This window comes from Lithobates pipiens, unplaced genomic scaffold, assembly GCF_037356315.1.
Source record: "Lithobates pipiens isolate NorthernLeopardFrog02 unplaced genomic scaffold, aLitPip1_a1.2 Scaffold_102, whole genome shotgun sequence".
Lineage (NCBI taxonomy): Eukaryota > Metazoa > Chordata > Amphibia > Anura > Ranidae > Lithobates > Lithobates pipiens.
In genome coordinates, this window is record NW_027507689.1 from 722,820 (window position 1) to 739,727 (window position 16,908).

Below are 16,908 nucleotides of genomic sequence, written 5' to 3' on the forward strand. Positions count from 1 at the left end.
GCAATGAATTGGCAATGAATTGGCCTGTCTGTGAAAATCCCCGTCCTCAGAGCAGTTCCGCCTCAACCTTAAGTATTGGGCAAAGGGGATGCTGCGAACTAGAGGGCGGGGATGTGCACTAGAGGCATATAGAATCGTGTTTCCAGCGGTGGGTTTACGGTAAAGGTCTGTGGTAAGAGAGCCCGAAGGATGTTTCAAGATATTTAAATCTAGGAATGAGATATTGTTGTTATCCGCCGTATAGGTGAATTGTAAATTAAATTGGTTTATATTAAGGACATTGATGAAACTATCAAGGTCCGGTCTAGTGCCGGACCACACAATGAATAGGTCATCAATGTAACGGTACCAGCACAGGACAGAATCCAGAAAAGGTTGCAAAGTATCCTCCCCAAAGACATATCTTTCCCACGCACCTAGATAAAGATTAGCATACGAGGGAGCACAGGAGGTGCCCATGGCCACCCCCTGTTTTTGTAAAAATAACTGATCGTTAAATAAAAAATAATTCCTCGTGAGGATAAATTTAAGCAGTTTCAAAATAAAACAATTGAGTGGCCAGGAGGCAGAGACCTGCTCCTTTAAGAAAGTTTCAACCATCCTGACACCCTGCTCGTGGGGGATGCTCGAGTATAGAGCCTCGACATCAACTGCCACGAGCAGGGCATCAGGAGGGATCTGGATACCCTCAATATGCCTCAACAGATCCGTTGTGTCTTTGATATAGGACGGTAATCCTACAACGTGAGGCATAAGGAAGGTATCCACAAAGCGGCTAGCATTTTCCGTCAAAGAACCCAGGCCTGATACAATGGGTCGGCCTGGGGGAGTTTGTAAATTCTTATGGGTTTTTGGTAGGGTGTAAAAAGTAGGGGTGCGTGGGGTCACAGTATTGATATATTTTAAAGTTACTTCGTCAATGAGGCCCTCATGATATGCGCCCATTATCAATTGGCGAAATTCCAAAGTGAAGGATTCAATCAAAGAAAAATCGATAGGGGAGTACCAAGATGTGTTATGTAGCACCAAGTAACACATTGTTTGGTACTGTAGATGTGTCATGAGAACTAGGTTTCCACCCTTATCGGATTGTTTGATGATTAAATCTGGGTGTTTTTGGAGTGTCCTGATTGCCGATTTTTGTCGAGGAGTTAAATTGGACGGCTGATCCGCCCATTTATATTTCTTGAGAGATTTGATCGACTCATGTAGGAAGGCCCAGATGGCGGGGCAAGTCATCAAGTCTGGAAATACGCGAGACTTGGCTTTAAGTGTTTGTTTCTTCTGTTTAGACACAGGTGGATCTAATGGCTCGGGTCCCTGACCGAAAGGCAGGGGATTTAGTCCAAAAGTATTCACAGTGTCCTCATCTGTAATACAAGCTCCCTCATCATAGAGAAGCATCAGGTCGCGTAAGGCCCTGAACTCTTCCATGGTGAAATTTTAAGTACGCTCGGCTAGTTCTTTTTCTAGGTTTAATTTTTTACGTTCAGGATCATAAATGAATTTGTAAGTGAGATTGCGAGCGAATAAATATAAATCTTTAATTGTTTCAAAAATATCTATGGGTTCAGATGGGCAAAAGCCAAGACCGAGTTGTAGAACATATTCCTCCTCTGATGTTAATGTGATTGATGTCAAATTAATAATGTTTAATGAAGATACCTGATCAAGGTGTGTTACATTGGTATTAGGAGGGTACTTGGGGTTTAGGTTTTGTGTACAAAGGCGTCTAGGCTGCCTTTTCTGGTGCCTTCTGGATGGGTTGAGGTTAAAAGGTTGGAGGGAAAAAGGGACTGGATTTGGGGTTGCAAAAGTTTTGGAATCACACTGTGTAGTGTGGAGGCCGCTGTGTCTGATTTATTAGAGGAAGAGGAAGGAACTGTTGTACGTATGGCCTGTGAGGTTTTGGCCGATTTCCCCAATTTTCTGTCTTTTTTAGGGTCTTTATGGGGGTGCCCATTTCCAGTGAGTGATCTCTTACGTGGGAGGGTGGGGCCGTGAGACTGAGTATATTGAGATAAAGACTGTGATGACAAAGAGGATAAGGAAGAATCTGATTCGGATAATTCCATTGGTGGTCTGATTAAGGGTTGGCGAGCATATACAGGATTTCTCCTGTTATAGGCTCGACCAGCCCATTTATATGCATAACCATCAAGGAAAGCTTGTTTATCCAATGAAAATTTACCTTGTTTTTTAAAAATAATTTCCTTATTTAATGTCTCTAGACGGTCCCTCAATTCCCTCCATTTTTCCGAAAAGATAGTGGAAGTAGTAATATCCGGATATTGCTGTAGTAATCTATCTATCTCTTCATCTAATATGGACATATCATTCAAGTGTTGGGCCATCAATTGCTTCATTAGTTCTATGCTGCATGAGGTCAGGGTCTCTTCCCAGGTTTTTTTAAAATCAGTGCTGGGATCTTTTAAAGTAGGGAACACTTGTATCCGAAGGCCCAAGGGGCATATCTTTTCCTGCACATAGAGTTTGAAATATTGCATATGCCAATGAAGGTGAGATTTTCTTTTTAACAACTTAAATATTTTTTCCAAAAAGATTTTGATATCATCATCTAATTTATGACTAGTTAGGCACTCAGCCTGTAAAGTGGACATGAAATCACCCCAGCTTGATCCTAAAACATCCATAGTACCAGAAGGATAGTGAAATGATTGACTCGTACTCACCAGAGCGCTGTACCCAAAGGATATACAAAAAAGCAAGAACAAACAAAGAGAAGAACAAAATAACTATAGGTCATTAATAAAGATTCAGGTTATAGTCTGAAAGACGAAAATTCCATATCATTAGACAGTTTATACCTTAAACAATTATTGTAAGTGAGGCATACAAGAAAATTTGGATCCCACAATCCAGGTGTATTATCCACCCTGATATCGATAGTTAATCAAAAAGCCTCCAAAATCAACAGGATACCATCGTCCCAATACGTATATAAGAAAAAACTGGGCATATAGCTCAGAACAACCAAGAGGAAACAACCTCAAAGAGATGAGTTTCCTATTGGTTCAGTGGGAACAGGGACTATTGCGGTATCAAAAATTAATGTGAAACAATCATTAAAACACGATTACATTTTATTATAATTTGATCCATATAAAAGATAATACAAAGACATTGCTGTAGCAGAACCACATTATTAAATCCAGTCACAGGACCCAATTGGTTCAAGTTCTAAACAATTAAATGTTTTACGGAGATACAGAGATGACGCATAAGTCTGACCGGTTTCGCGGTACTAAGAACACCGCTTCCTCAGGGAACGTCACTTTTATAAATCTAGTATGAAAAATATATATATATAAATATACAATAATACCATACAAAGTATCAGTAAAGTTTTTTTACAAGAGAGAGAGGTAGCAATAACAGCAGTATTAAATAGATAATACATCAAAATTGCATTAAGAAAAACAGTATTGGATCATAACTCACCCCTGGAGCTCCCAACCCACAGCAAACGAGCGACCTACTTCGAGACACCCTCAAAACAGGGTGCCCCCCCTAAGGGCGGACACGGGGGGCAAGGTGGAGAGACTCTGAACAGCGCATACAAGGACTGAAAAAAAATATATAAATAGATGCAATGGTCCATTTAGGCGATGTTCAATAGAAAGAAATAAATGTATCAGAGACCATGGGCTGATAAAATAAAACAGTATAAAAGAGTGAGTATAGAGATAAACAGGTAAAATCTCTCATGCCGACAAAAGGCACCCAGTGAGCCATGGTCAATAAAGCAGTGTGCACCTCAGAGGGTTGTTATTATTTAAGCAGAAGACATACCCCCAATAAATTGGATAGTTAAATCAAATGCTTCTAAGATGTCACCAAGTTTTCTATAAGGGATGTCCAGAATTTCAATTACAGATTTTTCCTGATTCAGAATAGAGGGTAAGCATAGTCAGTCAGTGACAAATCATTTGGACAAACCAAGAAAAGAGATACATGTGACTGAAACATATGTAGAGTCAGAACGAGGGGACAATACCTGAAGCTCAGAGGTCCTACGCATTACTCGTCTCCACACAGGCAGCGCTCTGAAGATTCAAATCTCGAGCGCGCCATTTAAACCCCCAACCCGGAAGTATTCAGAGCGCAGTGGTGCGCTCCTTAATCCTGTCCCTGCATCACGGCGCATGCGCGGATACACTCGTGCGCACGGCCAACATATTCCCCATAGACGGAGGACCAGGGGGAATGTCTAGGGGCGTGACTGGGCGGGGATTTGTGTGACACATGATCCCCGTTCACCATCGCCTCAACCAAGCAGGGATCAGTCCGGGTCAGGCAGCCTGCACATTGTATTGCGCTCCCATATAAAGCTGCTGAAAATGTCTGCAGCAAAATGGGAGGTGTGAAAGTCACACCAGGGTGCCACACGTCCGCCCAAGGGGGGGAGAACAAACTCCTCAGGTCTGTCCAACTGCGAGACAGGGAAGAACCAATAGGGGAAAACATAACAGAGTCATGATCCAAGACTGTGTAGATACAAAATTTATTGCTATGAATGGACTGGGGAGTGTCACAGTGCCGCGGACCCCCGCCACCAAGCGGGGCGGCAACAAAGGCCACCCTCACCTAGTGGCTCAGGTCGGCCGCAAGTGACAATCGCCAGACCAAGCCAGCTGAGACATACAAATGAATAAAAATCCTAAAAGGACCGTCCTCAGAATAGCACCTGAATCATATAGGTTCCATATTTAAAGGGGAACCAAAATTTACTTTGAATTTAATTTGAAGGTTATTATATAGTAATATGATATCACAAAATCAATATGACCAAGCGGGTATTGGCGTCTAGTGGCAAGAGGTTCTAATACTAGGGAAGGCAGGAAGGGGGGGAAAAAAGGAGCGTAAGAAGACGTGGGAAGAAGAAGGAAAGAAAAAGAAAAGGAAAAAAGAGAAAAGAAAAGAAAAAAGAAGAAGAGGGAAAGGCAAATATCACTTCCCTCACAGAAACCCTCTTCAGTCCAATGCCCTCAAACCAAGTACATGGTTTTAGGTTATTGCCTACATATTTTAAAAAAAGACAGTGTACAATGTACATGTGCAACATATAGCATCTTCAAAGGAAACATTTGTAGGAATGGGCTTCATTTAGGCCAGGGGGGGTAAGAGCATTCAGCCGCTCTATCCATAATGCTTCACGTCTCAAAATGGCCTGATCCCAATTACCCCCTCTGGGGTCCTGTGGGATAACTTCAAGGACAAAGAATTTTACTAAGTCAAATTGAAATTTGTGGTGTATACCCACATGGCGACCTACCGTGGTCATTTTCCCATTGGTCGAATAGTAGAGGTGGTCACCCAAGCGCTGGCGTAATTCCCTGATGGTCTTCCCTACATAAAATGCTTGGCAGGCGCAGACCATCAGGTAAACCAGCCCTCGGGTGCCGCAATCGGCATGATGTGAAGGCCGAAACATCTCTCCATTCGGTAATATTGTAACCCCTCCTTCTTGAATCCATGGACATTTAGAGCATTGGCCACATTTGTAGGTGCCTTTGGGTCCCTCCAAAGATCCAGAGGGCATTTGATAGTGACTTTTTGTTAGTTTATCACGAAGAGAGGTGGCTTTTTTAAAAACTAGTTCAGGGGTGGGTTTGACATAATTTCCTAGTATGTGATGTTCAGTCAATAAGTGCCAATGTTGAGACAAAATATGCCGAAGTTGTTGGTGGTGAGCAGAGTATTTTGTTATTATTTTAGTGGTAGGAGGCTGTTGTATACGAGGAGGGCCATAGAGCAGTGACTGGCGACTACGGGAAGAGGCTTTATTAAAGGCCTTTCTAAGATTAGTGGGGCTGTAGCCTCTAACTAACAAACGGTCCCGCAATGAATTGGCAATGAATTGGCAATGAATTGGCCTGTCTGTGAAAATCCCCGTCCTCAGAGCAGTTCCGCCTCAACCTTAAGTATTGGGCAAAGGGGATGCTGCGAACTAGAGGGCGGGGATGTGCACTAGAGGCATATAGAATCGTGTTTCCAGCGGTGGGTTTACGGTAAAGGTCTGTGGTAAGAGAGCCCGAAGGATGTTTCAAGATATTTAAATCTAGGAATGAGATATTGTTGTTATCCGCCGTATAGGTGAATTGTAAATTAAATTGGTTTATATTAAGGACATTGATGAAACTATCAAGGTCCGGTCTAGTGCCGGACCACACAATGAATAGGTCATCAATGTAACGGTACCAGCACAGGACAGAATCCAGAAAAGGTTGCAAAGTATCCTCCCCAAAGACATATCTTTCCCACGCACCTAGATAAAGATTAGCATACGAGGGAGCACAGGAGGTGCCCATGGCCACCCCCTGTTTTTGTAAAAATAACTGATCGTTAAATAAAAAATAATTCCTCGTGAGGATAAATTTAAGCAGTTTCAAAATAAAACAATTGAGTGGCCAGGAGGCAGAGACCTGCTCCTTTAAGAAAGTTTCAACCATCCTGACACCCTGCTCGTGGGGGATGCTCGAGTATAGAGCCTCGACATCAACTGCCACGAGCAGGGCATCAGGAGGGATCTGGATACCCTCAATATGCCTCAACAGATCCGTTGTGTCTTTGATATAGGACGGTAATCCTACAACGTGAGGCATAAGGAAGGTATCCACAAAGCGGCTAGCATTTTCCGTCAAAGAACCCAGGCCTGATACAATGGGTCGGCCTGGGGGAGTTTGTAAATTCTTATGGGTTTTTGGTAGGGTGTAAAAAGTAGGGGTGCGTGGGGTCACAGTATTGATATATTTTAAAGTTACTTCGTCAATGAGGCCCTCATGATATGCGCCCATTATCAATTGGCGAAATTCCAAAGTGAAGGATTCAATCAAAGAAAAATCGATAGGGGAGTACCAAGATGTGTTATGTAGCACCAAGTAACACATTGTTTGGTACTGTAGATGTGTCATGAGAACTAGGTTTCCACCCTTATCGGATTGTTTGATGATTAAATCTGGGTGTTTTTGGAGTGTCCTGATTGCCGATTTTTGTCGAGGAGTTAAATTGGACGGCTGATCCGCCCATTTATATTTCTTGAGAGATTTGATCGACTCATGTAGGAAGGCCCAGATGGCGGGGCAAGTCATCAAGTCTGGAAATACGCGAGACTTGGCTTTAAGTGTTTGTTTCTTCTGTTTAGACACAGGTGGATCTAATGGCTCGGGTCCCTGACCGAAAGGCAGGGGATTTAGTCCAAAAGTATTCACAGTGTCCTCATCTGTAATACAAGCTCCCTCATCATAGAGAAGCATCAGGTCGCGTAAGGCCCTGAACTCTTCCATGGTGAAATTTTAAGTACGCTCGGCTAGTTCTTTTTCTAGGTTTAATTTTTTACGTTCAGGATCATAAATGAATTTGTAAGTGAGATTGCGAGCGAATAAATATAAATCTTTAATTGTTTCAAAAATATCTATGGGTTCAGATGGGCAAAAGCCAAGACCGAGTTGTAGAACATATTCCTCCTCTGATGTTAATGTGATTGATGTCAAATTAATAATGTTTAATGAAGATACCTGATCAAGGTGTGTTACATTGGTATTAGGAGGGTACTTGGGGTTTAGGTTTTGTGTACAAAGGCGTCTAGGCTGCCTTTTCTGGTGCCTTCTGGATGGGTTGAGGTTAAAAGGTTGGAGGGAAAAAGGGACTGGATTTGGGGTTGCAAAAGTTTTGGAATCACACTGTGTAGTGTGGAGGCCGCTGTGTCTGATTTATTAGAGGAAGAGGAAGGAACTGTTGTACGTATGGCCTGTGAGGTTTTGGCCGATTTCCCCAATTTTCTGTCTTTTTTAGGGTCTTTATGGGGGTGCCCATTTCCAGTGAGTGATCTCTTACGTGGGAGGGTGGGGCCGTGAGACTGAGTATATTGAGATAAAGACTGTGATGACAAAGAGGATAAGGAAGAATCTGATTCGGATAATTCCATTGGTGGTCTGATTAAGGGTTGGCGAGCATATACAGGATTTCTCCTGTTATAGGCTCGACCAGCCCATTTATATGCATAACCATCAAGGAAAGCTTGTTTATCCAATGAAAATTTACCTTGTTTTTTAAAAATAATTTCCTTATTTAATGTCTCTAGACGGTCCCTCAATTCCCTCCATTTTTCCGAAAAGATAGTGGAAGTAGTAATATCCGGATATTGCTGTAGTAATCTATCTATCTCTTCATCTAATATGGACATATCATTCAAGTGTTGGGCCATCAATTGCTTCATTAGTTCTATGCTGCATGAGGTCAGGGTCTCTTCCCAGGTTTTTTTAAAATCAGTGCTGGGATCTTTTAAAGTAGGGAACACTTGTATCCGAAGGCCCAAGGGGCATATCTTTTCCTGCACATAGAGTTTGAAATATTGCATATGCCAATGAAGGTGAGATTTTCTTTTTAACAACTTAAATATTTTTTCCAAAAAGATTTTGATATCATCATCTAATTTATGACTAGTTAGGCACTCAGCCTGTAAAGTGGACATGAAATCACCCCAGCTTGATCCTAAAACATCCATAGTACCAGAAGGATAGTGAAATGATTGACTCGTACTCACCAGAGCGCTGTACCCAAAGGATATACAAAAAAGCAAGAACAAACAAAGAGAAGAACAAAATAACTATAGGTCATTAATAAAGATTCAGGTTATAGTCTGAAAGACGAAAATTCCATATCATTAGACAGTTTATACCTTAAACAATTATTGTAAGTGAGGCATACAAGAAAATTTGGATCCCACAATCCAGGTGTATTATCCACCCTGATATCGATAGTTAATCAAAAAGCCTCCAAAATCAACAGGATACCATCGTCCCAATACGTATATAAGAAAAAACTGGGCATATAGCTCAGAACAACCAAGAGGAAACAACCTCAAAGAGATGAGTTTCCTATTGGTTCAGTGGGAACAGGGACTATTGCGGTATCAAAAATTAATGTGAAACAATCATTAAAACACGATTACATTTTATTATAATTTGATCCATATAAAAGATAATACAAAGACATTGCTGTAGCAGAACCACATTATTAAATCCAGTCACAGGACCCAATTGGTTCAAGTTCTAAACAATTAAATGTTTTACGGAGATACAGAGATGACGCATAAGTCCGACCGGTTTTGCGGTACTAAGAACACCGCTTCCTCAGGGAACGTCACTTTTATAAATCTAGTATGAAAAATATATATATATAAATATACAATAATACCATACAAAGTATCACGATTCTATATGCCTCTAGTGCACATCCCCGCCCTCTAGTTCGCAGCATCCCCTTTGCCCAATACTTAAGGTTGAGGCGGAACTGCTCTGAGGACGGGGATTTTCACAGACAGGCCAATTCATTGCCAATTCATTGCCAATTCATTGCGGGACCGTTTGTTAGTTAGAGGCTACAGCCCCACTAATCTTAGAAAGGCCTTTAATAAAGCCTCTTCCCGTAGTCGCCAGTCACTGCTCTATGGCCCTCCTCGTATACAACAGCCTCCTACCACTAAAATAATAACAAAATACTCTGCTCACCACCAACAACTTCGGCATATTTTGTCTCAACATTGGCACTTATTGACTGAACATCACATACTAGGAAATTATGTCAAACCCACCCCTGAACTAGTTTTTAAAAAAGCCACCTCTCTTCGTGATAAACTAACAAAAAGTCACTATCAAATGCCCTCTGGATCTTTGGAGGGACCCAAAGGCACCTACAAATGTGGCCAATGCTCTAAATGTCCATGGATTCAAGAAGGAGGGGTTACAATATTACCGAATGGAGAGATGTTTCGGCCTTCACATCATGCCGATTGCGGCACCCGAGGGCTGGTTTACCTGATGGTCTGCGCCTGCCAAGCATTTTATGTAGGGAAGACCATCAGGGAATTACGCCAGCGCTTGGGTGACCACCTCTACTATTCGACCAATGGGAAAATGACCACGGTAGGTCGCCATGTGGGTATACACCACAAATTTCAATTTGACTTAGTAAAATTCTTTGTCCTTGAAGTTATCCCACAGGACCCCAGAGGGGGTAATTGGGATCAGGCCATTTTGAGACGTGAAGCATTATGGATAGAGCGGCTGAATGCTCTTACCCCCCCTGGCCTAAATGAAGCCCATTCCTACAAATGTTTCCTTTGAAGATGCTATATGTTGCACATGTACATTGTACACTGTCTTTTTTTAAAATATGTAGGCAATAACCTAAAACCATGTACTTGGTTTGAGGGCATTGGACTGAAGAGGGTTTCTGTGAGGGAAGTGATATTTGCCTTTCCCTCTTCTTCTTTTTTCTTTTCTTTTCTCTTTTTTCCTTTTCTTTTTCTTTCCTTCTTCTTCCCACGTCTTCTTACGCTCCTTTTTTCCCCCCCTTCCTGCCTTCCCTAGTATTAGAACCTCTTGCCACTAGACGCCAATACCCGCTTGGTCATATTGATTTTGTGATATCATATTACTATATAATAACCTTCAAATTAAATTCAAAGTAAATTTTGGTTCCCCTTTAAATATGGAACCTATATGATTCAGGTGCTATTCTGAGGACGGTCCTTTTAGGATTTTTATTCATTTGTATGTCTCAGCTGGCTTGGTCTGGCGATTGTCACTTGCGGCCGACCTGAGCCACTAGGTGAGGGTGGCCTTTGTTGCCGCCCCGCTTGGTGGCGGGGGTCCGCGGCACTGTGACACTCCCCAGTCCATTCATAGCAATAAATTTTGTATCTACACAGTCTTGGATCATGACTCTGTTATGTTTTCCCCTATTGGTTCTTCCCTGTCTCGCAGTTGGACAGACCTGAGGAGTTTGTTCTCCCCCCCTTGGGCGGACGTGTGGCACCCTGGTGTGACTTTCACACCTCCCATTTTGCTGCAGACATTTTCAGCAGCTTTATATGGGAGCGCAATACAATGTGCAGGCTGCCTGACCCGGACTGATCCCTGCTTGGTTGAGGCGATGGTGAACGGGGATCATGTGTCACACAAATCCCCGCCCAGTCACGCCCCTAGACATTCCCCCTGGTCCTCCGTCTATGGGGAATATGTTGGCCGTGCGCACGAGTGTATCCGCGCATGCGCCGTGATGCAGGGACAGGATTAAGGAGCGCACCACTGCGCTCTGAATACTTCCGGGTTGGGGGTTTAAATGGCGCGCTCGAGATTTGAATCTTCAGAGCGCTGCCTGTGTGGAGACGAGTAATGCGTAGGACCTCTGAGCTTCAGGTATTGTCCCCTCGTTCTGACTCTACATATGTTTCAGTCACATGTATCTCTTTTCTTGGTTTGTCCAAATGATTTGTCACTGACTGACTATGCTTACCCTCTATTCTGAATCAGGAAAAATCTGTAATTGAAATTCTGGACATCCCTTATAGAAAACTTGGTGACATCTTAGAAGCATTTGATTTAACTATCCAATTTATTGGGGGTATGTCTTCTGCTTAAATAATAACAACCCTCTGAGGTGCACACTGCTTTATTGACCATGGCTCACTGGGTGCCTTTTGTCGGCATGAGAGATTTTACCTGTTTATCTCTATACTCACTCTTTTATACTGTTTTATTTTATCAGCCCATGGTCTCTGATACATTTATTTCTTTCTATTGAACATCGCCTAAATGGACCATTGCATCTATTTATATATTTTTTTTCAGTCCTTGTATGCGCTGTTCAGAGTCTCTCCACCTTGCCCCCCGTGTCCGCCCTTAGGGGGGGCACCCTGTTTTGAGGGTGTCTCGAAGTAGGTCGCTCGTTTGCTGTGGGTTGGGAGCTCCAGGGGTGAGTTATGATCCAATACTGTTTTTCTTAATGCAATTTTGATGTATTATCTATTTAATACTGCTGTTATTGCTACCTCTCTCTCTTGTAAAAAAACTTTACTGATACTTTGTATGGTATTATTGTATATTTATATATATATATTTTTCATACTAGATTTATAAAAGTGACGTTCCCTGAGGAAGCGGTGTTCTTAGTACCGCGAAACCGGTCAGACTTATGCGTCATCTCTGTATCTCCGTAAAACATTTAATTGTTTAGAACTTGAACCAATTGGGTCCTGTGACTGGATTTAATAATGTGGTTCTGCTACAGCAATGTCTTTGTATTATCTTTTATATGGATCAAATTATAATAAAATGTAATCGTGTTTTAATGATTGTTTCACATTAATTTTTGATACCGCAATAGTCCCTGTTCCCACTGAACCAATAGGAAACTCATCTCTTTGAGGTTGTTTCCTCTTGGTTGTTCTGAGCTATATGCCCAGTTTTTTCTTATATACGTATTGGGACGATGGTATCCTGTTGATTTTGGAGGCTTTTTGATTAAACACTGAGAGGAGATTCTTCTTTTCCTCACATTTTATATGGACGGATTTTTTGTTTTATTCTTATTTTTATATTTATATATTTTTTGGGCTATTATCTTTTTCTAATACGGACATTTCATTTATAGAGTTTGGATTTACTTAAGTAGACGCATGGTATAGCTGCCTCTGCAGTGCGTTTATTATTACATGTGTTATTGCTGATCACTGCATTGTATAGATAAATCTTCTTATCTGTGAGGGATCTGCAGAAAGTCTCTTCGCTATTCTCGCTTTTATTTTGTAATCTTCTTCAATTTTCTTATCTTCGTGTTTCTCGGCATCACCTCTGGCGGGTGTTCACTTATTTGCACGTTGTGTAGGAAGCACTTGGCACTTTATGATGAATCTATCGCTTTGGTTATTTACTTAACTCACATAGTTTGGAGTCATTTTGCGGATGTACGGTATCACTGTCTCTGCAGTGCGTTTATTTATTCTGTACAATTTTTTTCTCTTTTGCACTTTATTAATATATCAAATTAAAGCTAAAGGATTTTTTTGAAGCTTAAATCTATAGAGATCTGTGTCTGTTCACGTTGTTTACACAGATTTTGAATTTTAGCACCTCTGTAGTGTGTTTATTTATATTACCACTTTTGATATTATTTTTCTACTTCGCTGAATGAATTCACACTTTATATAAGATTAGATATTTATGTACATTTCCTTTTTTTTTCTTCACTATTAATTTGTGGAATTAGTTAATGTTTTACCTCCCCTGGAGAGTTACTCTTTATATATAATGTAAGAGAAGCGCCACCCCAACATACTTTATATTTTATATTTAGTGGATTCGGTGAGATCCGTTTCGGTGGTCGCAGCAGCACTTGGTATTTATTAAACTGCCAGTGATAGAGCAGAAATACAACTTACCATTTTACTATCTGACCATTACACACACCGACCCACCTACCTGACCATTACACACACCGACCTACCTACCTGACCATCACACACACCGACCTACCTGACACACACACCGACCTACCTACCTGACACACACACCAACCTACCTACCTGACACATAAACTGACCTACCTACCTGACCCATATACTAACCTACCTGAACATTACACACCGACCTACCTGACACATACACTGACCTACCTACCTGACCCATATACTGACCTACCTGACCATTACACACCGACCTACCTACCTGACACATACACTGACCTACTTGACCATTACACAAACCGACCTACCTACCTGACACATACACGGACCTACCTGACCATTACACACACCGACCTACCTGACACACACACACCTAACTGACTTTTATTCCCTGCACTACTCATCCCCACCATCCCCCACACACAGCTCGCTGTAGATAGGGAGGATCCTCCCTCCTCCTTACCTCTGCTTCATCCATCACCTCCGGGGCTCTCCTCTAGTGATGTCCGGTTCATGAACTGATCGTTCTTTTGAATCGATTCCTCTGAGAGATCTGATTCGTTTGAAACATTTCACTATGACCTCAGTACATAGCAGAGCAGGCCTGGTAATATGATCCTAGAGTGAGAGCTCCACCCCTCCCTGCAACCAATCAGCTGACTCAAAGCCCAGCGACACTCAGGAACTGGATACAAACTTAAAACAAAACAAGAGTCCGGAGTTCTCAGTACACCGAGATAAAGAATGATTGGAGTTTTTAGAAGGCCGTACACTGACAGAACCGCGAGTCCCACCAGTAGAACAATACACTAAACCAATGAGGTGGCAGCAGTGATCAGGTGGTACGGACAGCCTGAGGCCCTTTCACACTCGCGCCACTTGTCCTGCGACTTGAGACTGCAAAGTCACATGACAAGTCACATGACAAGTCCCACCCCATGATTTCCAACCAGTTCACTTCATATCTGTGCCACTTCAACGTCGTTTTTGTACTACTTTTGTGCGACTTTGATGCGACTTGTGGCAGAGACCTCCAGATTACACAGACATCGCTTCAAGTCGTGGAAAAAAATCATGGCAAAAGCACTTGACTTTCAAGTCGCACAAGTGTGAAAATAGCCTTAGTGATTGGATTTTACTACCAGGAGTACTTCCCCATGATAGTAAAATCTGATCATCATTCCTGCGCATGCGCTGTAAAGACTACGGGCAAATCTGATGGATAGCAATGTTACCTGTGAAGTTGGCCCATCAGAATGCAGTTCACATGCACAAAAACCCGCTTTTCATTTAGGCTCCGCCTCCACTTGTGCGACTTGTCCTGCGACTTTGTACTCTATGATTTCCAATGAGTATTATTCATATCTGTGCCACTTCATAGTCCTCCCTGCACTACTTTGGTCCCACTTGGATGCAACTTGAGCTCCATAGACCTCCGGAATACACAGGCGTTGCTTTAAAGTCGCATCAAAATTGCGGCAGAATTGTGCGACTTTCAGGCTGCGTTAGTGTGAAAGTCGCATTGATTCTTTGGCGACTTGAAGCCACGCCTGTGTATTCTGGAGGTTTATGGACCTCAAGTCACATTAAATGGGACCAAAGTAGTGCAGGGACTACTCTGAAGTGGCTGTGACTTGAAGTGGGACAGATATGAACGGTACTCATTGGAAATCATCAGGTACTTCTTGTCATGTGACTTTGCAGTCCCAAGTCGCAGGACAAGTGTCACAAGTGGAGGCGGAGCCTAAATGAAAAGCGGGGTTTGTGTGCATGTGACCTGCATTCTGGGCGACTTCACAGGTAACATTGCTATCCATCCAATGTGTGGAAACCTCGGCTCAGGGCCGGTCCGTGCAATGCGATTTCCTCCATACAGATAGTATGACTGAAATCGGATCGCATTCGCACTAAACTCGCACAGGACCCTTTTTTTGGTCCGCACCAGAATCGCATCGCATGACACCCATGTGATCCGATTCATGTCCAAACTGACACTTCGCAGTGCGACATGCGAGCTGAAATGGGCGTGTCGCTAACATTGTATGACACTCCCCAGCAGTTCTCATGTGTCGTTGTGAACTGTCGTGTGAGTCGGGTGTGATGCAGGAACACGCAGTGGAATCGCAGGATTCCCGCATCACACAAGTGTGATCCCAGCCTAACACAGCTGTTTGTGTGTCACCAAAATGCATGACACCGAGCTCATCTGACACCAATAGACTTGTGCTCTGCACCAATCAACTACATCAAAGTAAATGTCTGGAGGAGGAGCTGCCAACCTCCTGTGTGACTCTTCTGATTCCAATCATTTAATATGTAGAATCCGAGCTTCAGTTCTCTGCTTGTCAGGAGACTCAGCGAGTGACCCGAAGATCCGAAGAATCCATTCATTCAATCATTTCATTCCACTGAGGAGTTCCAAATCATTCACTTTACAGATCCGACCTTCCATCTTACATGTTCCTCACACAGTCCTCAGAGACATAGAGGGGGAAGGGCTGCTGCAAGAATTATTCACACCCCCATTGGCTCCCCCCATGACTCCACCCCCTTTGCAATATGTCACCCACCTGATCATTGCACACACACTGACCTACCTGACCATTACACATACACTGGCCCACCTACCTGACACACACACTGACCTACCTGACCATTACACATACACTGGCCCATCTATCTGATACACACACTGACCTACCTGACCACTACACACACTGACCTACCTACTTGACACAATACACCGACCCACTTACCTGACACATACACTGACCCACCTACCTGACCATTACACACACACACACTGACCTACCTACCTGACCATCAAACGCACACTGACCTACCTAGCTGACACATATACTGACCTACCTGATCATTACACACGCACACTGCCCTACCTACCTGACACATAAACTGACCCACCTATCTGACACAATACACTGCCCCACCTACCTGACACAGTACACACACTGCCCACCTACCTGACACAGTACACACACTGACCTCCCTACCTGACACACACACTGACCTGGAGCCGGGGTTTACATGTGAGAGGGGGAGGGGTCACATGGCAGCCAGTCTAGATCACATCAGGCTGTGCTTCCTTCACACCCCCAGACTGGAGGCTCCAGTCCAGTCCCTTTGGCAGCACAAGTGATTGCAGAGCCCTTTAGAGGTGCCCTGTGATTCCACTCTCTGCTCTCTCCTCCTGGATCCTGCTGGCTGCATTCACTACACAAAGAAATCCGCCCCTCCCCCATGTGTAGCAGAGAATGCCAGGGGCCACACAGGAGTTCAGCAGGTCAGTTTACTGTGGTGTGGGTGTATATATATATATATGATGTGTTGTGTCCCACAATGAAGACTGGTGATTTCCCATAAATCTGATCTGTTTCCATTCCTGGGCTGCATATTCTGTGCTCTGCAGAGAAGTTCTGGTGACTCTTCACTTGCTGCCACTTACCTCCCCGCTCTGCGGCCACCACCTTCTATCCAATCCCCAGCCTGCTCATACCTAACATAGTGAGGAGTGACTGGATGGAGACCATTTCTGAGCATTTTTATATTACCAGCCCATCCCCCAATGGTCACGTTATTAATTTAGGTAGGTACAGTCACTATCTATTGAAGTATATGTA